The sequence below is a fragment of the Callithrix jacchus genome, chromosome 3 (genome assembly GCF_049354715.1).
Source record: "Callithrix jacchus isolate 240 chromosome 3, calJac240_pri, whole genome shotgun sequence".
Taxonomy (NCBI): domain Eukaryota; kingdom Metazoa; phylum Chordata; class Mammalia; order Primates; family Cebidae; genus Callithrix; species Callithrix jacchus.
The window spans coordinates 119018662-119043877 of record NC_133504.1 but is presented as its reverse complement, the minus strand read 5'-3'; the positions used below and the strand labels follow the sequence as shown (position 1 = coordinate 119043877).

At 37.5% G+C, this 25216-nt stretch overlaps 2 long non-coding RNA genes across 6 annotated transcripts in view; one reads left to right on the top strand and one right to left on the bottom strand.

The window, feature by feature from the left end:
* The first annotated feature begins 4780 nt into the window (after nt 1–4780).
* The window catches only part of LOC118152263 (uncharacterized), a 317803-nt gene continuing 297367 nt past the window's right edge, over nt 4781–25216 (top strand). For all 5 annotated transcript variants that reach the window (XR_008480178.2, XR_013533060.1, XR_013533062.1 and 2 more), the window contains exons 1-2: nt 4781–6379; nt 12827–12943. This is a non-coding gene — a long non-coding RNA (uncharacterized LOC118152263). The remainder of the gene's footprint in view (nt 6380–12826; nt 12944–25216) is intronic.
* On the bottom strand, nt 6201–17607 carry LOC118152264 (uncharacterized). The gene is made up of 3 exons (XR_004740855.1): nt 17422–17607; nt 6796–6869; nt 6201–6346 (listed from the first exon to the last, which is right to left on the bottom strand). It is a non-coding gene; the product is annotated as an uncharacterized LOC118152264 (long non-coding RNA).

The following is a 25216-nucleotide window of genomic DNA, read 5'->3' as shown; positions in this document are numbered from 1 at the left end:
GCTTCCATGATCCAGTGACTTCCCAAAGGGTCCTTCCTTTGACATGAGGAGATTATCATTTGAGATGAGATTTGGGTGGGGACACAAAGCCAAACCGTATCACTCATCCTCTGTTGTTTTTTGACTTTTAAATAACCGTCACCATTCTGACTGGTGTGAGATGATATCTCATTGTGGTTTTGATTTGCATTTCTCTGATGAGTACTGATACTGAACATTTTTTCATATGTTTTTGTATGTCTTCTTTTGAGAAGTGTCTGTTCATGTCCTTTGCCCATTTTTTAAAATTGGATTGTTTGGTTTTTGCTTGTTGATTTTTTTAAAGTTCCTTATAGATTCTAGATATTAGTCCTTTGTTAGATGCATAATTTGCAAATGTTTTCTCCCATTCTGTAGTCTGTTTATTCTGTTGGTAATTTCTTTTGCTGTGCAGAAATTCTTTAATTAGGTCTCACTAGTCAGTTTTTGTTTTTGTCACAATTACCATAAATTCTTTGCCAAAGCCTATGTTAAGAAGGGTATTTCCTAGGTTTTCTTCCAGGCTTTTTATAGTTTGAGGTCTTACATTTAAATCTTTAATCTATCTTGTGTTAATTTGCTTATATGGTGAGAGGTAGTAGTCCAGTTTTTTTATTCTGCATATGGGTAACTGCTTATCCCAGCACCATTTACTGAATAGGGAGTCCTTGTCCCATTTCTTGTTTTTGTTGATTTTTGTCTAAGATCAGATGTAGGTGTGTGTGTTTATTTCTGGGTTCTCTATTCTGTTAACTCTTGTATGTGTCTATTTTTATACTGGTACTATATTGTTTTGATTACTGTAGCCTTATAGTAGATTTGAAGTCAGATAGTGTGATGCCTTTGAATTTGTTCTTTTTGTTTAGGATTGCTTTGGCTATTCAGGCTCTTTTTTGTTTCAAATGAATTTTAGAATAGCTTTTTCTAATTCTGTGAAAAATGGCATTGGCATTTTGATAAAAATAGAGTTGAATCTGTAAATTGCTTAGGGTAGTATGGACATTTCAACTATATTGATTCTTCCAAGTCATAAGCATGGAATAATTTTCCATTTCTTTGTGTTGTCTCTGATTTATTTGAGCAGTGTTTTGTAGTTCTCATTATAGAGCTCTTTCACTTCCTTTATTAGATGGATTCCTAGGTATTTCATTTTCTTTGTGTCTATAGTAAATGGAATTGTGTTCTTAATTTGGGTCTCAGCTAGAACATTATTGGTGTAGAAAAATGCTACTAATTTTTTACTTTGATTTTGTATCCTGAAACTTTACTCAATTTGTTTATCAGTTCCGGGAGACTTTTGGCAGAATCTTTAGGGTTTTTTAGCTATAGAATTACATTGTCAGCAAAGGGATAGTTTGACTTCTTCTTTTCCTATTTGGATGCCTTTTGTTTCTTTCTCTTCTCTGATTTCCTTGGCTAGGAGTTCCAGTACTGTGTCAAATAGAAACGGTAAGAGTTGGCTTCCTTGTCTTGTTTCATTTCTCAATGGGAATGTTTCTGGTTTTTAGAATGTTCAGTATGCTGTTGGCTGTAGGTTTATCATAGATGGTTCTTACTATTTGGAGGTATATTCCTTCAATGCATAATCTGCTGGAGGTTTCTACCATGAAGGGATGCTGGATTTTATTGAAGACCTTTTCTCCATCTATTGAGATGATCATATGGTTTCCATTTTTGATTCTGTTTATGTAGTGAATCACATTTATTGATTCAAGTATGTTAAACCAACTTTGCATCCCAGAAATAAAGCCTACTTGATCATAGTGAATTAACTTTTTAATGTGCTGCTTTTGATTCAGTTTGCTAGTATTTTGTTGAGGATTTTTACATATGTGTTTAATCAGGGATATTGGCCTGAAATTTTTATTTTTTGTTGTGTCTCTGCCACATTTTGGCATTAGGATGATGCTGGCTTTGTAGAATGAGTTAGGGAGAAGTTCCTCCTTTTCAATTTTTTTTTTGAAACATTTTAGTAGGATTGGTATTAGTTCTTCCTTGTATGTCTGGTAGAATTCAGCTATGAATCCATCTAGTCCAGGGCTCTTTTTAGTTTGTAGGTTTTTTTTATTACAGATTCAATTTCCAAACCTGTTATTGGTCTGTTCAGGTTTTCACTTTCTTCCAATTCAGTCTTGGGCATTGTGTGTTTCTAGGAATTTATCAATTTCTGCTTGATTTTATAATTTGTGTGCATGGATGTGTTCATAATAGTCTCTGAGAATCTTTTGTATTTCTGTGGGATCAGTTGTAATATCATCTTAGTCATTTCTTATTGTTCTGATTTGGATTTTCTCTTTTTTTTCCTTTGTTAATCTAGCTAATAGTCTATTAGTCTTGTTTATAATTTCTAAGAACCAACTCTTAGTTTCATTGATCTTTTGGGCCTCAGTTTTATTTAATTCTCTGATTTTAGTTGTGAGAAAACCTCTCTCTCTTTTTTGGTGTATGCTATTCTAAAACCACAGATTTCTCTCCTTCCATTCTCAGCCATATGTCTAGAAACAGTCTACATTTATTGTCTCCATTTCTAACTTTCCTTTTGTTTCTTATCTCATGGCAATCTGACTTCCTACCCATCTCTGTCCCCTGGCCTCTGTGGAAACTGTAGCATTGAATTCGTCACACTGCATGGGACCTGCCTGCTTTCTTATAGTGTTTATTACAAGATTTAATGACCTGTAAGGGGTATTTATTCTATTTGTAGTACCAGTGCTTTATATATAAACATATATATTTGTTGTTGCTGTTTTCGAGATAGTGTCTTTATTGCTCAGGCTGGAATGCAGTGATGTGAACACAGCTCACTGCAGCCTCAACCTCCTGGCCTCAAGCAATTCCCCTGCCTCAGCTTCCTGAGTAACTGGGGTCACAGGTATATGCCACCATGTCTGGCTAACTTTTTTTTTTTTTGTATTTTTGTCTTATTTTTATTTCAGATTTCCCCTCAAGAAATAGTCTACTATTTATTTATTTATTTATTGGTAGAGATATGGTTTCTCTGTGTTGCCCAGGCTAGTCTTGAACTTCTGGTCTCAAGTGATTCTCCTGCCTTGGCCTCCCAAAATGCTGGGATTACAGGTATAAGCCACCATCCCTGACCTCTTTTTTTAAAGTTTAACTTCTTTATTTTGAGGTCATTCTAGACTCACATGCAGTTTTAAGAAATGACAGAAATCCCTTGAACCCTTTACTCAGTTTTCCCCAGTGATAACATCTTGAAAAACGATTGTACGATAATATTACAACCATGATATTGACACTGATGAGTCAAGGTACAGTATCATCCACCACAGAGATCTCATATGTTGTGGGATTCAGCCACACCTACTTTCTTCTGCCCCACCCACTCCTTAACCCCTGATACCACTAATTTGTTCATTTCTATAATTTTGTTGTTTTGATAATGTCATACAGTATATACCTTTTTGGGATTGGGTATATCACAGTTTGTTCAATGGCTTACCTGTTGAAGGATATCCAGGTTGTTTCCAGTTTTCAGTTATTAATGTAGCTACTGTGAACACTATTGTACAGGTTTTTGTGACAATCTAATTTTTTTAATCTTTGGAATATATTCCCCAAAGTACAATTGCTGGGCCATGGTCAGTTGGTAGTTTCTTGCTTGGGTTTATGATAAATACCAAACAGTTTTAAAATAAATTTTCAGTAAATAAAGAAGTGAACAAATACTGTTACATTAAAATCTTTGGAGTGAAGATTGGGCTTGAATAAACTTATTTTTACAGTCTGCACAGGCAATGCTATTAATTACAAAAATTACATTCTAAATACTTTGAAACATACTGCAAAGCAGAAATCAGTAAAGCTTAAATGCGGGGATGAGCTGTATTCATTACTCTCTGAGTCAGGATTTTTTAGCCTAAAATGTGTTTATAGCAATAGTGAAGACTGGTTGACCAGAAATGATGTACAGACATTATACTATAATATTTAATTTCCAAATGGCCACACTTTGAGAAATTAGATCCAAAACCTCCACAAGTGATAAACATAGCTTGATACTCAGTAATGTATATTAAATAAGTAACCACATGACCTTTAAAGATGTTTTTCTATTTTTATGGTGGTCCATTACAGTGTTCCATTTTAGGGTGCTCCATCAGAGTCCTTGCCTTGGTTACATCATATCATCCCAATGCCAAGCCCATCTTTTCATTTGAAAGTCACAGCCAGCATTTACAATAAGGGTCTTCGTGTATCATAGAAGGAACATGTGCTAGACCCAGATAGACGTGAGGCTGAATCTGAACAATATAACTTACTGGCAAGTTATAGAATTTCTCTTGGCCTTGATTTTCTCATATATTACATAGGATAATTGTAAACAACCTAAGTAACTTGACAGGGCTTAAGTCACATGAAATAACATATACAAAGTACCTGGCATAGAGAAAGCATCAATGATATTCAGTTCCCTTCTTCTATGGCATTTTAAATTTTCTGAGGAATAAATTCCCAAGGTTTATTTATAAATGTTGCTCATGTTTGTAATGGGTTGTTACAGATCATTCTTATCCAGGAGATTTAAACATGTTAAGTTTAACAACTCAGTCAGATCCAAGGAAATATTCAAAGGCAGTTGATACAGTTTCCACTGGGCCTTCTTAAAATTAGAGATAGATATTAAAATAAAGAAAAATAATCTATACCTCATTAAAAATATTTGCATTTTGGGGTACAAACCCTATCTTCTTATTACTTGTTTTCTTATTTTTTGGTATGAATATATATATACCACAATTCACTTCAAGGAAATGAAGGGATTGTTTTTTATTTTGGGCTGATGTATTTTTATTTTTAATATTAAATGCTTTCAGAAACAGGACCCTCATTTGCAGAGCCACCATTTGTCAGAAACAGGACCACCATTTGTAGCATTAAAGAAATGTCACCTTGAAGAATGGATAAGAACATGCCTCAGGAACTACTTATAGTAGAAATCACCTCTTACAATAGACAGGAATAGTAGATTACAGTCATCTCATATTTGATTTGAACTTATAAAACTGAGGAAGTTCAGTGGTGGCTTTATCTTCTATTTGCTATATAAAATTTAGGAAAATATGCATAAAAGATGAAAATGCAAGTTAATGTAATGTTTCTGTTTTCAATGGCATTTTGAATTATTAGGAGACTATCAGAGAAAAGAATAAGAAGAGACATTTATCAAGAATTTAAAGGAGCTACTCTATATTGAAAGGTGACTGGACACATCTTTAATAGAATTATTTTACTCTATTGTGGCAAATTGAGAAATAGGTTGAAATAATGACATAAAACAAAAAAAATCAAGGTTGGTTTTGCTCTTTGGAGGACCAGGTGCCACATGAACCACAAGGCCCTTCCTAACTCACAAATCATCTCCATTAGTCCAACACAGAAGCCTAAATGATTGTTGTGTCTTCAGAAATACCTCACTAAAATGTGTTCAAATTACTTTGATGATGAGATCAATTAGCAAGTGTCATGAAATCATTTGTCAGATTAGCTAGTCACTACCTAGAGTAGAACCCTGAGAAAATAAAGTTTGGTTTTGTTGGTAGTGAGGGGGATTGTGGGAATTTTCTAGCATGAAGCATTTATAAGAAAGAAGGAAAGAGGAGCTGAAAAAGAGGGTGGGAGACAGGAAAAAGGAAGCAGGAGCATCATAGGATCAACTGACTGTAAACTCTTGAAAGACAGGAAATATGGTGGGTTCACCATTGTATGCAGGTTAAATATCACAGAACCTGGAACATAGCAGGTGCACAAAAATATTTATTGAACAGATGAAAGAAAGTGTGTTCTAAAATGAGGGCTATTAACGATTCTGGAAGGGGAGGAAGGAGAGTGTTACAAACTAAATTTATATAACTAAGTTTCCTGGCCCTGGCCCTGGCCCTGCTGAAGATTGTAGAGCTATAGTATGAATATAAGAGGTTGTGGAATTTCCTTCTATAAGATCTTAAAAATTATGTAGATTCTTACATATCTGGAAGGGTTCCTATGAAAAACAGAACAATGATCTGAATAATCTGAGTAGTCTCTGGTTCTTCCTTCCTTGGACGTTTGATTTGTTTTGATTTTTAAATGTCAGGAGATGCAATGCAAAATTATATATTGCCATCATTACTACCATTCAAATAACAAAAATAATTTATTGAGTTTACTGTATGCCAGACAATTTGCTGAGTATGGAATCTCCACTAATGAATTGTCTCATTTTTGTTAACTCTGAGGCTTTGCCAGCTCTTATACAGTCTTCCTGCAGATGGCACTCTTCTCCTGCAGAATTGTCACCTCTTGTGCTCGGGACTTGAGCTTTACACTGAGATAGGGATGAGAAACGAGTGATTTTAAGGTTGGTACACTATGATTAAAAAATACACATATTATCTATACATGAATTGAAATTCCTGAATGTGAGTAATCCAGCCACTAAAAATTTAGAGTTTTAAAAGTACAAAACTTAGTAATTAAATTCACATAATGTTTCAATGGCTTTGCAGCCTTGCCTTTCTCTTTATCATAGCAAAATATAATTTGCTGTTCTATTTTCTGCAGAAAAGCTGAAACAAAGAATGTTTTTTGAAAGGCAAAAAAGATGGATAAATAGCTCTTCCCCTTCCCTGTGCTTCACTTTGAACTTCCCTCTACCTCATCTCTGGCTCATTTTTCCTCTTTTGGAGGGCCCAGGGTGATTGTTTGAGCTTGGGGAGATAAATAGCTGGTGAAATCTGTCTGGTTCCTTGGCAGGCCACCATTCATCAGGCTCACCTAGTCCAGCTGGGTCTCAGCTTTTCCTTCCACAATGTGGCCACAGGTAGTGCTGAGTACAGGCCTTCAGAAACCTGCAGGTATAGATAGATAAAGCAGAATTAACAGCATGCCCAGAAATAGCAATTTTGTTATTACTGTTCCATGGTATTTACAAAGACACTGTTTTGTGCTTGCATTGCTTTCTTTATGCTTCTGAGCAAATGTATAACTCTTATGTGGCTCCGGCAAGTCAATACGTCACATATAGTGACAGCATCTAGTTGTCTGGCACACATGTGAAACATTTGGAATTATATGGCTCAGAGCTCTGGAAGTGATATTACCTATTTTATCAGACCTCTTAGTATAGCTCTATAAGGCACTGCTTCTTAGAGTATGATCTATTTTGATCATCTGCTTCTGATTCACTAGGGTGTGTGTTAAGAACAACAACAGGCCAGGCGCAGTGGCTCACGCTGGTAATCCCAGCACTTTGGGAGGCCAAGGTGGGCAGACCACGAGGTCAAGATATTGAGACCATCCTGGTCAACATGGTGAAACCTCTATCTCTACTAAATACACAAAAATTAGCTGGGCGTGTTCCTATAGTCCCAGCTACTCGGAAGGCTGAGGCAAGAGAATTGCTTGAACCCGGGAGGCGGAGGTTGCAGTGAGCCAAGATTGTACCACTGCTCTCCAGGCTGGTGACAGAGCAAGACTGTATGTCAAAAAAAAGATAAACAAAATCTTAGACCTACCTTTCTTCCCAGCTACATAACCAGACTATGAAGAATTAAAAAGAAACTGCAGTCATTCTTGCCCTCACTACAAGTTTGAGAACCATGAGGAAACAGTGCTTTCAGGAGCCAGCAGTTCCTTAAGCACAAATTAAAAGTCTGATTTTAGTACTGGCCTCCAACTACTATCCTTTTCCACTTGGGGATATTGTTAGTGCTCTCCCACTCTCTTTATTCTCAATTAATTAAAGCATGTCCCCAGAGTCTTTATTCAGTTAAAGATGATCTGAGAATCCCCCTAAGTTCAGTGCATTTTAATAAGGTCTCCACAGCTTCCTTAAGGGAACTCTACATTCCAGCATGCTTCTTTCTTCTGGATTAAAGGCTGGAACAGTTGGGACCTCTTGTGTAACTTTGTCCTCTTTCTACCCCTACCTGTCTTGTCTTTTCTGGCCATCCTCTTTTCCTTCTTACTGGCAAGCAATGATTGTTTAAGATCTGATCCAGTCCTTCCTCAGAGAAGAATTCCTTAAATCCTCCTGGAAGAGGCGATTGAGCAGTCAGAACACAGAGCATTTACTGCACTGCTCCCTAACTTATTTCCTATCATCTTGGAAGTAGTTCCCATCTTGTTTGAATTCCTGGTATGAAGCCTAGTGCCTTGCAAATAGCGAATGCTCAGCAAATGTATATTGACTCACTGAAGGATTAAAAAAAAACACCTTTCACTTCTGTTCTTGTACAAAAATATAAACCAAATATTAATAAGTAAGCTCCTTGAGCATAACACCCATGGCTTTTTCATCTGTTAACATGAACAAATGAACTTGTGAATGAAAATGTTCTCTTTGACTTCTATTTCTATACACAAACTTGAAACACTGTGGATACTAAGGATAGGGGCCATATTTCATTCATGTTCGTATCCCTAGCTCTTAGCACAGTATATAGCACCTAATAGCACTTGCTAAATGTTTACTGAAATACAATTGAAGAAGCTATCCACGAATCACTCTATGTGACCTCATGCAGTACAGGAGAAAAGATAGCCCCACTTTTACATATGTGCCTTGAACATTCTCACAGAGAGTTAGAGGACTTGTCCTAGGTGCTGCAGCAAATTTAGAGGCGGATGCCATACTAGAAATCAGGGCTGTTGAGGTTTAGAGGAGTCGTGCCTTAGCAGGGCAGGTGGAAAAACCATCTCTGTTTGAGCAGACTGTGATGCAACACATCGTTGGTAGGGGGCAATGCTGGCACACAATGTACATGAAAGAGGCAGACTTTCAGAAGAGGAGACTTGGGCAAGTTTAGGGTATCCTTTGGAATCAACTGATGGAACCATGACTGGTGTAAGAGCAACGATGACCGGCACAAGCACCAGTACTATCACCACAACCACCACCAATATTGATGGACATTTATTTTATGATTGGTGAGTGGCAGCACTGATTTTTTAGAACCCAATTTTTCTGATTTTTAGTTTGATATGTTTTTTTGTTATACCACACTCTTTTTTAAATAGGGTTTTTTGTTTGTTAAAATGTTATATATTTTCCTTATAAGAATGGTGTATTATCTTTACAAAAATTAAACTTAGAGACATGGATGTTTAAGAAGGTAAACATTTTTCTTATTCCAGCCCTTTCCCATACACAAATAATCTTTTTAAAATAGTTTTTCCTGTGCATAAGCTAGTATCTATTTCTTTAATAGAAATTGGAACATATTCTAGATAAAGCTTAAAGCTTTAGGCAGAGTGGACCTAGACTTGCTCAATGAACTAACTGGACTAATATGTAACTTTATGCATGGCTTTTTTGGACTATTGTATATGGGTTAGTTTAAATGTTGGTCCTACAGTTCCTAACAATGGTTTTTCTCCCATTTTTTAAGATTAGCATTATTGTGATATTAGCCCTTTTAATTTGTAACACATGGTGTGATTCAAACCACTGAGTCTTAGCATCTATCAGTGATAAGATCATTCTTTTTAGTGATAGAAGGATGGTTGCCAATAATGTGGCAGAATTTGGCTTTTCATTTTTATATTATTAATGACTGCACAAGATAAATTATGGGTAATATATTTTTTTCTACTTAAGCTTCAGCTAGTTTTCTGAAGTCTCTTTTAAATTTCCACATCAAATTAAACCTAAGGAGATCTTGGATTTTCCAAAATAAAACTTTTCTGTATCCCCAAAGTTTATATTTCAAATTATTTATATAGGACTAGCTAATGTTGTCTTCTTACTCCTTGTGATGTTGAGGTTGTATGTTGCAATCATAATGGTGGAAAGGGCAGTCTGGGGTAAGCAGAAAATAGTACCTAGTAGATCTTATCTCAGGAGTACCCTGGCCAAAGGGCAGTCACTTGTTTTCTCAGATACTGTTCTTGATTCTGTTGATGTAAGGGTCTGGTTCTTTTTTTGGAACTCTTTCTCTTATTCTACTTAGAGCTATTTATTTTTTATTTCATTTCTTTTAATTATAATTTTTGTGGCATTTTTTTCTGGTGTATATTATGTCTTTATATATTTAATGTATCAAAATATTAACATTGTTTTATATATATTATCTATGCATGCACTATATTATGATAGTACTTATTTGTAATTTATAAGTAAGTAAATATACATTTGTGGTATTCAGTACATATGCCCAATGATTTTAGCTGATGATGGCGTACAAGAAAACATATTTGAGTCTACTCTTCAATATTATGTATTTCTTGAGGACACAGATTATTTCTTTTCTTCTTGATGGCCTGAATTGCTTAGGGCAATGTCTGGTCTTTATTAGGTAGTTAATAAGTATTATTGCCTGTCTTGCTTGCTGGATAGATGGATAAATGAATACATCATTTAATTATGCTTCTCTTTATGAATAGGAGGTAATTTTAACTTACCATTTAGTAAATACTTAAATGTACTAAGGATACAGCTGGGTAATTAAACAACTAGATAACATCTAGATGTTACGTTTGGATGTATTAGAAACTGATTCAGTTTGCCACATTTTTCAACAATACACTGGATTGATGGATTAACACAAAATAAATGGTGAATATGATTGAGAAATTTTATGTAACTCTGCTTCGAAGGATTCATCTGTGCTAAATATCTTCAGAATCACATTTAGGGTTTAGCAAGTAACCTGATCTTCACAAACCTGAAAGTTCGGATTTCTTTATATTTCTTCTCTCTTTGGTGAAAATGTCATGTGATTGGAATAATACAATGACATGATTAGGGATAAAGTAAGGGGAGAAGAAAAATTCTTGAAAGATTTGTGGGCCCATATTCAACTGACATTAGTCTTCTATTCCCCAGCTCATTAGGGTGACAGTGATGGGACTGAGTAGGAGGGAGCACTATGGCTTGGCAGTGACCATCTGCCAAGTGGTCACTGCCAAGCCATAGTGCTCCCTATACAGTCCCTCAGATCACATCTCCTTTGTTTCATTTTCCCCTACCTACTGTCATTCTTGATATCCATTTTCACCACTGTGCAAAACCACTGTGTAGTGCATTGTAACACTTACAATATACTGTTGACCCACAACATGAAGGACAGTTCTCCAGGTGGCCATGGTTGGACCCACCCAGTTCTCTCTCTTTTCTTGTTTGTAGTTCTCAAGAGAAGCTGTAGAATATGCTGGGAATGCAACATTTTAAGATAAGGAGGGACCGACCTGAACAGCTCATTGTGCCAGTCCCTTCTATAAACAGAATGTCACTTAGCTCAGCATGTTATATTGCTCCCGTGGTATAAGACCCAGGGCAGGCTGCCTGCTGGGGGGTCCCTAGCCTGTGGTACAAGTGGGGCACATACTGATAAGATTTTTTCTTCCCAAGGCAGCTTTTCTGAGCCTTGAGGGGACAGACTCATCACGAATCCTAGGCATTGTGTGTGTGTGGGTGTGGGTGTCTCTTGCTGCTTATCTGTAAGTAATAAATTCACTTCATGTAACTTGCTGTATGTGTGGGTGTTCTGTCTCACTGGACTCAGATAAATTGGTAGCCAGTGCACAGTGAAACTGCTTCACACACATTCCTGCTATCTAATTTGTGCCAGTGTATATGTAAATGCATGTCTTTGATGGTGGAGGTTAGTTGTCATGATGCTCACAGGGCAGTGTGGGAAGGACAGTGTAACACTGCAGGCTTTTCCCAGCTCTTTACCCAGGGGTGGCTTGTTTAGTCAGTTCTGCTTGCCACTACCCAGTCTGTTTGTTGGTGGGGGAATGACAGTTTTGTCTTCTTTAGTTTTAACTTCTTTGTGATAGTCCTCTCTTCTGCAAATAGATAGATTTTTTTAAAAAGACACATTGACTAATAAGCCCTATGCTTTTCTCCATCAGAATTTCCCACATCAGCTTCGGGTATTTCTGATGTTTTCTTATTTTACATGACTTTTTTTTTTTTTGAATCTTACTCTGTCACCCAGTGTGGAGTGCAGTGGCACCATCTCAGCTCACGCAACTTCCACTTCCCAGGTTCAAGTGATTCCCCTGCCTCAGGCCCTCAATAGCTGGGATTATAGGCACCCACTACCATGCCTGGCTAATTTATTTTTTATTTCTAGTAGAGACAGGGTTTCACCATGTTGGCCAGGCTGGTCTTAAACTCCTGACCTCAGGTGATCCACCAGCCTCAGCTTCCGAAAGTTCTGGGATTACAGGCGTGAGCCACCGCACCCAGCCTTACATGACTATTTTACTGCTGTGGATAAAAATAGAAGGAAATGTGAATTGCTATCAATGTGGGCATATTTGGGGGTTCACTTATGAGTTATGTGACATTTTTTGTCGACGAGACTATTTTCTTTGTCTTGACCTCCCCTCTTTTGCCTTTCTCAAAATAGTCACATATTAAACATGAATGCTCTTTCTTAGTATTAGTACCATGATATACCTCACCAGTTTTGCAAGAGAAGAAAAGCACATGAGGCAGAACAGTTTATTCTAGCAAGTGAGGTGTAAGTTCCTTGTACTGTCTTCTTTTTATTTGAATATAGTATATTTTTCAAAAAGTTTAACTACTAATTATATGCATCAGTGATTTTCCTCTATATTGAATGAATGGTTTAACACATGTTATGGCATAGCTGAAAGAAGACTCTAAATCTTTCTCAGAATCATAGAAGAGGAATGGTTTGTTATTGAAGAGCTAGAATGTACTATTTTTAGCAATTGCTGGTACGGTAACACTTTTCTTTATGGCCTATGATTGGTACAAACTTTAAATTACAAACTCAGGAAGGCAAAAGATATAACTATTTTTCTAAAGCTTGCTTAACTTCTATTACAGCTTGAACTGAGTTAAATATCCACCCCTCCTCGTCCTCTTCCCCTGACACATTGATGTCCACCTAAAATCTGTGACCTTATCTGAAAATGGAGACTTTGCGGATGTAATCAAGTTAAGGTATGGCCAAATTAGGTGAGAGTGTGCCCTAAAAAAAACAGGGAATTTGGACACAGGCACACAGGGGAGACAACCATGAGAGGACAGAGGCAGAGATTGGAGAGATTCATCTAGAAGTCAAGGAATACAAAGAAATGCTGACAACCACCAGAAACTAGAAGAGGCAGGGAAAGTTTTTTCCCAGAAACTTCAGAGGGAGCATGGCCCTGCCAACAACTTGATTTTAGACTTGTCATCTCCAGAACTGTGAGAGGATAAATTTCTATTGTTTGAAGCTACCCAGTTTCTGGTAATTGTGTGGCATGCCCCGGGAAACTAATACAGAGTCCCTTTTTAAATTGAGTGGCAGGCAATTAATCTTATTCAGTTTGGAGAAACCCTTCTCTTTCTCTGGAGTTGTGTTAAGTAGCAGTAAGATGTGACATTGGGACAGGACCCACACATTCTTAACATCATGAAGCTATCCTGTGTCTCTGAGCATCCCTCACTTGATTCACCATCAGTATTCTTCCCTGGTTGCTGTGGAGATGACCTTTGCTCCCATTGACATCGCCCTTTTTGGTCTGCCATTTTCTCCACATTTCCAGGTCACTCTTAAGTGATCAGGAATTATTCCAGTGCTCCCAAGTCATACTGTGGTTTATATGGATATGTTCTGCAACTATCTCTCGTCTGGGATATTGACACTTCCCAGCCACAGCACTTTATTAGGACAATGAATTGCAAGTTGCCTCTGCTTTTGAACCCCACAAACATTCTCTGGGGTTGTTGCCACCTCTCCAGGACTTGGTCCAAGGAATAGCTCTGGGTTTATTGCTGATGCATGTTCTCCTTACTTCCTCTCTGACTCTGTTCCTATCACTCAGACTGAGGAATGTTTTTCTAGTCTTGTTTTGAAGGTAGTGTGGGAGAGTAGGAAATTCTTGCCTACTCATAATGTTTTCACTAAGATCTTTTGTCTATGTCTTCTTTTCTATTCCCTTAACAGCCTAAATCAACAGTTCTCAACTGGAGGTCATTTAGCAATGTTTAGACACTCTTGGTTGTCACATCTAGAGAGCTGGGGGGTTTTACTGACATCTAGTAGGTAGAGGCCAAGGATGCTGCTAAATATCCTACAGTACACAGGACAGCACCTTATTAACGAATACTTATTGGCTCAAAATATCATTAGTGCCACTGTTAAGAAACCAGCCTAGATCCTCAAAACAAAAAGAGACTGAAAGATACGTCTCTTTCTCTTTGCTTTCTGCCATGATGAATTCCTTTTTTTGTGGCAACGAACACAGAAATTCTGCTTTGCAATGAGGAGAGTTACTGGTGAATAGACATTCACTTTACATCATAATTGTTCTGATTCTTCTAGGAAAGGATATTTAAAAATCCTTTCAACTTCCTCTGTCATTTAAATACATTACGTTAAAATATAAAACAGAGCATTAGCAGTTACGGGGACTTCTGAATTGGCTAGAAAGCAAAATCATCAAATTTGGGAGGGGAAAAAAATCGACTTTAGAGTTTACATCATTTGGTTGACTATCTAGAGAGCTCATATGACTTAAGCAAGTACATGATTTAGCGAATTCCTGCCAGGCTTGTGAAGAATACTAGGCCAAGAATGTGTAAATGTGAGTTCCAGTCTTACTTCTCTTACCAGCTGCTTGAGTAGGCAACTTCATTTATTTGGGCCTCATTTTTCTCTTGTGATAGAAGTTTACTCTAGATTATTTCTGAAATGATAAATTGTCATTTAATTTTTTCGTAGGATAGGACCAGATTCTGAGCAGAAATAATTTTTCTTTATACAGACTCTAAAATGTACTATATAAAATCATCTTTTTCATGTCATTCCTTAGAAATTCTTTGTTGGATTGCAGTTGTCCAACAAATATTGTTCTCTTCTTTTTCCATGTACCCTTAATTAGGGCAAAACACTAAGCTGCTGCAGTAAGGAGACCCACCAACTCAGTGACTTAAAAAACAACAAAACAAAACAAAAAAACAATGAGGCCAGACCACATTTCTCAGACTCCTTTGCATCTGAGTGTGATTAAGTTTTCACCAATTAAATGTGAGTAGTGAGGTGTCTAAACCCTGGTCGAGTCCTGAAGGCAGTGAAGTGCCTCTTTCATGTGTTCCCTTTCCCTCTAGCTGAACTCCAGTCTTCAACCCTGCAGGTAACAGTGATGCTCAAGGGGATGGAACAAGATGAAAGGAGTCTGAAACCCCAATGACAAAATGGAGCAGAGCCACCCCACCAAATTAGACTGCTTTCCTCAGAGCTGTTTGAAAAGAGATACAAACTTGTTTTTAAAGTATGATTCAGTGTCTTTATTATAGCTGCTTAGCCTTTTGCCCTAATAAATTGAGGAATTCTTCACGTAATTGTTAAAACAGCAAATTTTAAAAAATGCATTTTTGTTATATTCAGTATGAGGTCTGATGTTTCCCTGCCTCACTGTCATTCTTGATATCCATTTTTACCATTGTGCAGTGCATTGTAAGCACTTAAAAAATATTTGCTGACCCACTAGATGCAGGACGGTTCTCCAGGTGGCCTTAGATCTACCCAGTTCTCCCTCCTTTTTTGTTTGTAGAGAAACTGTAGAACGTGCTGAGAATGCAACATCCTGAGAAGGAGGGACTGACTGAACAGCCCAGGCTCTGTGCCAGTCCCCTCTATATTGTCTTCTAATATCTCATTACTAAAGTATAAGTGATTTTTTTTTTTTAAGAGACACGGTCTTGCTCTGTCATCCAGGCTGGAGTATAGTGGTGCAATCACCAAGCCTGGCTAATTTTTTTATTTTTAATTTTTTTACCTGTTGCCCAGATTGGTCTCAAACTCCTGGCCTCAAGCAATCCTCCTGCCTCAGTGTCCCAAAACATGAGCTACTGTGTCCGGCCATAAGTGAAATATTTAAAGTAAGAAGAGGATATGAACAAGTTTAGGTCCATCTTGTTTATGAGCTCTTCTTTTCTCACCTGGCTCTCTAGCATTTCCTCTTGTAATTTCTACACTAAATAGCAATCCTCACAATCTACTCCAAGTTGGCAATTTTTGTTTCAGGGATGACTTATGCCTTCAGGATTATCAGTTTCTATAAACTAAATGCAATGGCTCACTTATTTATTTATTTATTTATTTATTTATTTATTTTTTTTATTTATTTCATACTGTATTGTTCCTCTGTTTCATTGCTTTGCTGGCATGTAGGGTTATATGGCTATCAGCTACTGTGTCCGGCCATAAGTGAAATATTTAAAGTAAGAAGAGGATATGAACAAGTTTAGGTCCATCTTGTTTATGAGCTCTTCTTTTCTCACCTGGCTCTCTACCATTTCCTCTTGTAATTTCTACACTAAATAGCAATCCTCACAATCTACTCCAAGTTGGCAATTTTTGTTTCAGGGATGACTTATGCCTTCAGGATTATCAGTTTCTATAAACTAAATGCAATGGCTCACTTATTTATTTATTTATTTATTTATTTATTTATTTCATACTGTATTGTTCCTCTGTTTCATTGCTTTGCTGGCATGTAGGGTTATATGGCTATCGTCCCATATGTCTAAGCACAATTGTCTATTGTGGTCACTTGAAAAGAATACTTGGGAAACCTTCCCTTTAGGGTACAGGGAGTTAGAAGCAGTGGTTGAAGTAGATGGTGGTTTAGATCATCTTGGTTTTTGCTGAGAAGGAAGTGATTTCTTGCTAGAGTTCTGCTCAAACATCACTACATTCTTTCTGGCAAGTGTTCTCTCTCACTATTGTTACAGTCACTCATATGTAACTTGCAAGAGTAGTAATTATTAAATATTATTTCAGATATCAACCAAATTCTGACTGTCAACTGTTTTTGTGTTAAATGAAATACCATTTGTTTTAACTATGTAAATAGAAACTATTCCATTCGGATAGGTATTAATTTAATTATCATATCATGAATAAGAGAAAGACTGTAAATTGAATACTTTATTTTATATATGTTCAAATGTGGACAAATAGGTTAATCATTCTCCTGTTTGGTTTTTTTTCCCCTCTCTCTTTCTTAAAAGGCAAAGGTGATTAGCTGATCTGTGATCTGAAGGGAAATTACTTTGATCATCTTATCAACCTTTCCATTTGCTTTCTTTAAATGGACCCTTCTTATATACTTGGCTTAGTATTATTTGCAATATAGTTGCTATTTGAAATCAAAATTCTTCCTAGATGACTAAGGAAATTTGGGTTAAAATGTTAGTTCAATGAATTTTTTCTAAATGACCTGGTGAAATAACTTCACCTCATAATTTTAAATTGGTCTTTTGGAAAGAAAACTTGTTTGCACATTTTAATCTTGATATTAGTTCATGCAGGCCTATATAACAGATTTTTATTTTTCAAGTGGCAAAAATCCATACTTTAAATCCGTAATCCAAGTTTAAATCCATACTTGCTTGCTGTGACTTCACTTGGATTTGAGCAGGAGACCCACCTTTCTTTTGATGTTTTAAGTAGGCAGTTGTGGATGGTTTCCCGAGAAGAAAATCCCCAACAGGGAACTTTTTGAAGAGTTGTTGCATTTGCTCTGTATGCACTCTGTGTTTTGATACACTGAGCAAGGAATGTTGATGAGACATGAGGCAGAACAGCTTGTTCCTCCACAGCTATTTTGACTTTGCAATGCTGGCAGTAGTAAAAAAAAAAAAAAAGAAAAAAAAAGTTTAGTGTGTTAACTAAGCAAACACATGGGGCTTGGAAGAAGGCTAGGGAACAGCTAAGCTATTCTTGGTATCCAAAACTCTATTGCTTAGGAACTTTTAATTCCAGTTTGTGAATGCATAGTACTTGGAGTTCTACATTTCTCTAGATGTCCTTTGTCTCTGGGAGTGTTAACAGGAACAAGTGGTATTGCTAATGAAGTAAAATTGTTGTTGTGTTCAATAATCAAATTTCAGTACAAGGAAGATGACTTAGAAGAATAGACACCTCAAAGGATTCAGAATGTGACTGTGAAAACCAAATTAATTAAGAGAAATATTCATGCTACTTTAGGTATTAAGAATATGGATTATCCTGAAAAAATTAAAGTATCAAAGATGGAAGTTTGTTATACTAGAGGCATTGCAAGTCCTTTTAGAAGAAGAATGTGGATTATAAACTTTAGTTTTGTGAATTATTGTTGCTGTTTTTCACAGAAGTGCCAGCATACCAGCTCTGAGCCAATGCTTTAAGAGGCATGGCAAGTTTCCATTGGCCTCTCTTATGTTCCTGCCATCTGCCATGAGAAGGACACACCATAGATAGCCACGGCTCCTTTTGCTTGGGTCCCGGAATCAGAGATACAAAAAATGAACCTGAACTTGAGCCAAGCTGAGCCTAATTGAGCTCAGCTAATCCACTGCTGACCTGCAGACTTCCGAGGGAAAAAACATTTTTTGTTTTAAGCCATTGAGATTTGGCAGTTGTTTGTTATGCAGCAAAACCTGACTAATACACCTTTATTAGAGGTCTCTAATTACAGGTTGTTGACATGTAAGAACCAGAGTGTATATGACCCAGATCCTTATGTCCTGCTTTAGATTCCCTCAGCAGGTTTGTTTCTCAGCCCAAGTTGCCAATGGTTTGACAGCGATACATGCTGCCACTGGGCAGTAGCTACAGGGCAGTCAGGTTTGCTGGCTACAATTCCAAATTTCTGACTCCTCCCATTACTTCTTTAGACTCTTGAACTTTTAACTTCAGTTTATGAATGCATAGTTGAAATTCACCCTGATGAAATTGCACAGTACTGGGCATAGTGACTGGCATCTTAAGTGGCCACCAAAGAGCTAGATGACACAACTCAGAAGTGTGATGGTATTAATTCCCATGAAGTAATATTTGACTAATGGGAAACTGAAGATGACAGGAAGAAAGCAAAATACTTCTTTTCCCTTCTTACTCCTTCCCATGCACTATTCCAACTGCATGCAAAACTCATTTGAAGTCCTGTATGGTCAAGCAGGTTCTTTTGCTGAGTGATCTGCTATGCCTATCTCTGGGTCATTGGGAAGCAGTGATCAACAGGGTAATAGCATTTTACATGGCTTTTCATCCTTCTTTGCCTCATCTCCCTTCCCCCGCCTGGTTTGTACAACCCACAGAAAGCATCAGCACTTAATCCTTGATTCAGGCTCTATTTTCTAGAGATCCTAAGCTAAGGCCATGACCTAGATCATTATGTCAAGGTGAAGATTATAAAACTGATGGTTAGGATTATGTCAACTAATACCTACTGATGACAACTGACTGTATTAAGCAATGTATTGAGCACTTTGAATTCATTTTATTTAATATTTATTACAACTCATAAACTGTATAGTATTATTAGCTTATTATTTAGAGGTTTGAAAATTTGGCCAGGATCACATAGCAAGTAAGTAGAGCCAGGATAGAAACCAAAATACTTCTGATATCATATCTTATGAGTTAAACCACTAAGTAACACCAATAAATTACAGAATAGGTCATTGGGTACCCGGTTATAGTGTGTTATGTGCTCTGTTTTGCCCCAGTGTGCTTAATACAGTGTACTTAACATAGTGTACATTCAAAATGTAATTTTTGATTTAATAATTTATTAATCTTCTGTTAATAATATTCTGGTAATGCTGGGTGCAGTGGCTATAACCCCAGCACTTTGGGAAGCAAAGGTGGGAGGATTCCTTGAGTCCAGGAGATCAAGACCAGGCTGGTCAACATCACCAGACCCTGTCTCTACAAAAATAAAAATAAAAATATAGCATTTTGGTCAATCTAGAGTTATTCTATTTAGGACTTATGGTTTGTCAATTTTAAAAATTAAAGTAAAAAAGCCATATTTAACCATAAAACTTACTATAAATTAGAAGACTCTTTAGAATTTTATGGGGCTAGAGAGACACCATAAAATTATCTTTGTATATTGTTTGACAATAGTCTATTTGAACCTGATGGATTTAGGATAAAAGGATATCTATAACAGTAGGAATTATTTTATTTTATTTTTTAATTGTGTTTTAGGTTTTGGGGTACATGTGAAGAACATGGAAGATTGTTGCATAGGTACACACATGGCAGTGTGATTTGCTGCCTTCCTCCCCATTACCAAATCTGGCATTTCTCCCCATGCTGTCTCTCCCCAGCTCCCCACCCCCCACTGTCCCTCCCCTATTTCCCCCCAAACAGACCCCAGTGTGTGATGTTCCCCTCTCTGTGTCCATGTGTTCTCATTGTTCAACACCCATCTATGAGTGAGAACATGCAGTGTTTGATTTTCTGTTCTTGTGTCAGTTTGCTGAGAATGATGTTCTCCAGATTCATCCATGTCCCTACAAATGACACAAACTCATTATTTCTGATTGCTGCATAATATTTCATGGTGTATATGTGCCACATTTTTTCAATTCAGTCTATCATCAATGGGCATTTGGGTTGGTTCCAAGTCTTTGCTATTGTAAACAGTGCTGCAGTGAACATTCATGTGCATGTGTCCTTATAATCGATTTATAATCCTTTGGATATATGGCCAGTAATGGGATTGCTGGGTCAAATGGAATTTCTATTTCTAGGTCCTTGAAGAATTGCCACACTGTCTTCCCCAATGGTTGAACTAATTTACAATCCCACTAACAGTGTAAAAGTGTTCCTATTTCTCCACATCCTCTCCAGCATCTGTTGTTTCCCGATTTTTTAATGGTCACCATTCTAACTGACGTGAGATGGTATCTCAATGTAGTTTTGATTTGCATTTCTCTAATGACCAGTGATGATGAGCATTTTTTTCATGTTTGTTGGCCTCATGTATGTCTTCTTTTGTAAAGTGTCTGTTCATATCCTTTGCCCACTTTTGAATGGGCTTGTTTGTTTTTTTCTTGTAAATCTGTTTTCTTTGTAGAGTTTGGATATCAGCCCTTTGTCAGATGGGTAGATTGCAAAAATTTTTTCTCATTCTGTTGGTTGCCAATTCACTCTAATTACAGTTTCTTTTGCTGTGCAGAAGCCTTGGCATTTGATTAGGTCCCATTTGTCTATTTTGGCTTTTGTTGCCAATACTTTTGGTGTTTTGGTCATAAGGTCCTTGCCTATGCCTATGTCCTGAATGGTTTTGCCTAGATTTTCTTCTAGGGTTTTTATAATGTTAGGTCTACATAAGTCTTTAATCCATCTGGAGTTAATTTTAATGTAAGGTGTCAGGAAGGGGTCCAGTTTTTGCTTTCTGCACATGGCTAGCCAGTTTTCCCAACACCATTTATTAAACAGTGAATCCTTTCCCCATTGCTTTTTTTTTGTGAGGTTTGTCAAAGATCAGATGGTTGTAGATGTGTTGTGTTGCCTCCGAGGCCTCTGTTCTGTTCCATTGGTCTATATCTCTGTTTTGCGACCAGTACCATGCTGTTTTGATTACTGTAGCCTTGTAGTATAGTTTGAAGTCCGGTAGTGTGATGCCTCTAGCTTTGTTCTTTTGCTTAGAATTTACTTGGCTATGTGGGCTCTCTTTTGGTTCCATATGAAGTTCCTGGTGGTTTTTTCCAGTTCTGTGAAGAAGGTCATTGGTAGCTTGATGGGGATAGCATTGAATCTGTAACTTACTTTGGGCAGTATGGCCATTTTCACGATACTGATTCTTTCTAACCATGAGCATGGAATGTTTCGCCATCTGTTTATGTCCTCTCTTATTTCATTGAGCAGTGGTTTGTAGTTCTCCTTCAAGAGATCCTTTATGTTCCTTGTTAGTTATATTCCTAGGTATTTTATTCTCTTTGTAGCCATTATGAATGGCAGTTCATTCTTGATTTGGCTCTCTTTAAGTCTGTTATTGGTGTATAGGAATGCTTGTGATTTTTGCACGTTGATTTTATGTCCTGAGACTTTGCTAAAGTTGCTTATCAGTTTCAGGAGATTTTGGGCTGAGACGCTGGGGTCTTCTAAATATACGATCATGTCATCTCCAAATAGAGACAATTTGACTTGCTCCTTTCCTAATTGAATACCCTTTATTTCTTTTTCTTGCCTGATTGCTCTGGCTAGAACTTCCCGTACTATATTGAATAGGAGTGGTGAGAGAGGGCATCATTGTCTAGTGCTGGATTTCAAAGGGAATGCTTCCAGTTTTTGCCCATTCAGTATGATATTGGCTGTTTATTTGCCATAAATAGCTTTTGTTATTTTGAGATACATTCTATCAATACCTAGGTTATTGAGTGTTTTTAATGTAAAGGGCTGTTGAATTTTGTCAAAGGCCTTCTCTGCATCAATTGAGATAATCATGTGGTTTTTGTCTTTCATTCTGTTTATGTGGTGAATTACATTTATAGATTTACATATGTTGAACCAGCCTTGCATCCCCAGGATGAAGCCTACTTGATCATGGTCAGTAAGCTTTTTGATGTGCTGTTGCAGTCGGTTTGCCAGTATTTTATTAAAGATTTTTGCATTTCTGTTCATCATGGATATTGGCCTGAAGTTCTCTTGTCTTGCTGAGTCTCTGCTGGGTTTTGGTATCAGGGTGATGTTGGTCTCATAAAATGATTCAGGAAGGATTCCCTCTTTTTGTACTGTTTGGAATAGTTTCAGAAGTAATCGTACCAGCTCCTCTTTGTATTTCTGGTAGAATTTGGCTGTCAACCCATCTGGATCTGGGCTTTTTTTGGTGGGTAGGCTATTAATTGCTGCCTCAACTTCTGCCCTTGTTATTGGTCTATTCAGGGTTTCAACTTCTTCCTGGTTTAGGCTTCAGAGGATGCAAGTGTCCAGAAATTTATCCGTTTCTTTCAGGTTTACTAGTTTATGTGCATAGAGTTGTTTGTAATAATCCCTGATGATGTTTGAATTTCTGTGGAATCTGTGGTGATATCCCCTTTATCGTTTTTTATTGCATCTATTTGATTATTCTCTCTTCTCTTTTTTATTAATCTGGCTAGTGGTCTATTTTGTTGATCTTGTCGAAAAACCGGCTCCTGGATTTATTGATTTTTTGAAGGGTTTTTTTGTGTCTCTATCTCCTTCAGTTCTGCTCTGATCTTAGTTATTTCTTGTCTTCTGCTAGGTTTTGAATTTTTTTTTTGATCCTCCTCCTCTAGCTCTTTTAATTTTGATGTTAGGGTGTCGATTTTAGATCTCTCCTTGCTTCTCATGTGGGCATTTATTGCTATATATTTTCCTCTAGACACTGCTTTAAATGTGTCCCATAGATTCTGATATGTTGTGTCTTCATTCTCGTTTGTTTCAAAGAATATCTTTATTTATGCCTTCATTTCATTGTTTATCCAGTCAACATTCAAGAGTCAGTTGTTCAGTTTCCATGATGCTGTGTGGTTCTGAGTTAGTTTCTGAATTCTGAGTTCTAACTTGATTGCACTGTGGTCTGAGAGAATGTTTGTTATGATTTCCATTCTTTTGCATTTGCTAAAGAGTGATTTACTTCCAATTATGTGGTCAATTTTAGAGTAGGTGTGATGTGGTGCTGAGAAGAATGTATATTCTGTGGATTTGGGGTGGAGAGTTATGTAAATGTCTATTAGGTTTGCTTGGTCCAGGTCTGAGTTCAAGTCCTGGATATCCTTGTTAATTGTTGATCTGTCTAATATTGACAATGGGGTGTTAAAGTCTCCCACTCTTATTGTATGGGAGTCTAAGTCTCTTTGTAAGTCATTAAGAACTTGTTTTATGTATCTGGGTGCTCCTGTATTGGGTGTGTATATATTTAGGATCGCTAGCTCTTCTTGTTGCATTGATCCTTTTACCATTATGTAATGTCCTTCTTTGTCTCTTTTGATCTTTGTTGCTTTAAAGTCTATTTTATCTGAGATGAGAATTGCAACTCCAGCTTTTTTTTGCTCTCCATTTGCTTGGTAAATCTTCCTCTATCCCTTTATTTTGAGCCTGTGTGTATCCTTGCATGTGAGGTGGGTTTGCCGGATACAGCATACCAATGGGTTTTGGCTTTTCATCCAATTTGCCAGTCTGTGTCTTTTGATGGGGGCATTTAGCCCATTTACATTTAGGGTTAATATTGTTATGTGTGAATTTGATACTGCCATTGTGATGCTAGCTGGCTGTTTTGCCCGTCAGTTGATGCAGTTTCTTCACTGTGTCAATGCTCTTTACCATTTGGTATGTTTTGGAGTGGCTGGTACTGGTTGTTCCTTTCTATGTGTAGTGCCTCTTTCAGGAGCTCTTGTAAAGCAGGCCTGGTGATGATGAAATCTCTGAGTAATTGCTTGTTCATAAAGGATTTTATTTCTCCTTCACTTATGAAGCTTAGTTTGGCTGGATATTAAATTCTGGGTTGAAAGTTCTTTTCTTTAAGGATGTTGAATACCCACTCTCTTCTGGCTTGTAGGGTTTCTGCTGAGAGATCTGCTGTGAGTCTGATGGACTTCCCTTTGTTGGTAATCCAACCTTTCTCTCTGACTGCTCTCTGTAATGGTGGACTGCCCCAGCAATGACGGACTACCTCAGTAGTGGTGGACTGCCTCGGTAATGGTGGACTGCCGTGGTAATGGCGGACGCCCCTCCCCCACAGAGCTGGACTGTCCCAGGTTCAGCTGTGATTGCTGTGAAACTCTTAATCCAGAGCATTTCAGATTGCTGTTTTTTTGTAGGCGTGGGACCAGCCAAGCCTGATCACCTGGCTCCCTGCCTCAGATCCCCTCTCTTTTTTTTTTTCAGTTGAATTGGTCACTTTGTCTCCCCGGTATTCCAGGCGCCTGTTAAAAAGGTGCTGGGATCTGTGTTATTTCCTGTGTGGTGACCTACTGCACCAGCTAAAACAGCTGCACTGGGATTTGTAGTGCTTTTTTGCCCTGGAATCTCCTGGCCTGGCTCCCTATTTCAGTACCCTTTTTTATCAGTTTAATGGGTGACTATGTCTCCCAGGAGCTCCAATCACCAGCTAAAATGGTGCCCAGACCTGTGTATTTTGTGTAGAGAAGGGTTGCGCCAGCCAAAACAGCTGCTCTGGTGACCTGTGTGGCTCCTCCACCTGGGAATCTCCTGGTCGGTGGGCAATTAAAATCTGTCTGGAAATGCAGCATCCACTCACCCTCCACGCTTTCGCTGGGAGCTGCAATCCTGAGCTGCTCCTAATCAGCCATCTTGGATCCGTCTCCAGGAATTTTTTTTTTGTTTCTGTTTTGTTTTAAAAACTATCCTTGTTGCTTTATGGAGGCAGATTATTATAGTAGAAAAGCAGTGAAGTAAGAATAAGTGGACCTGAATTCAGTCCTTGAGTTTTTATTAATAACTTTGTGATTTTGTGAAAGTTA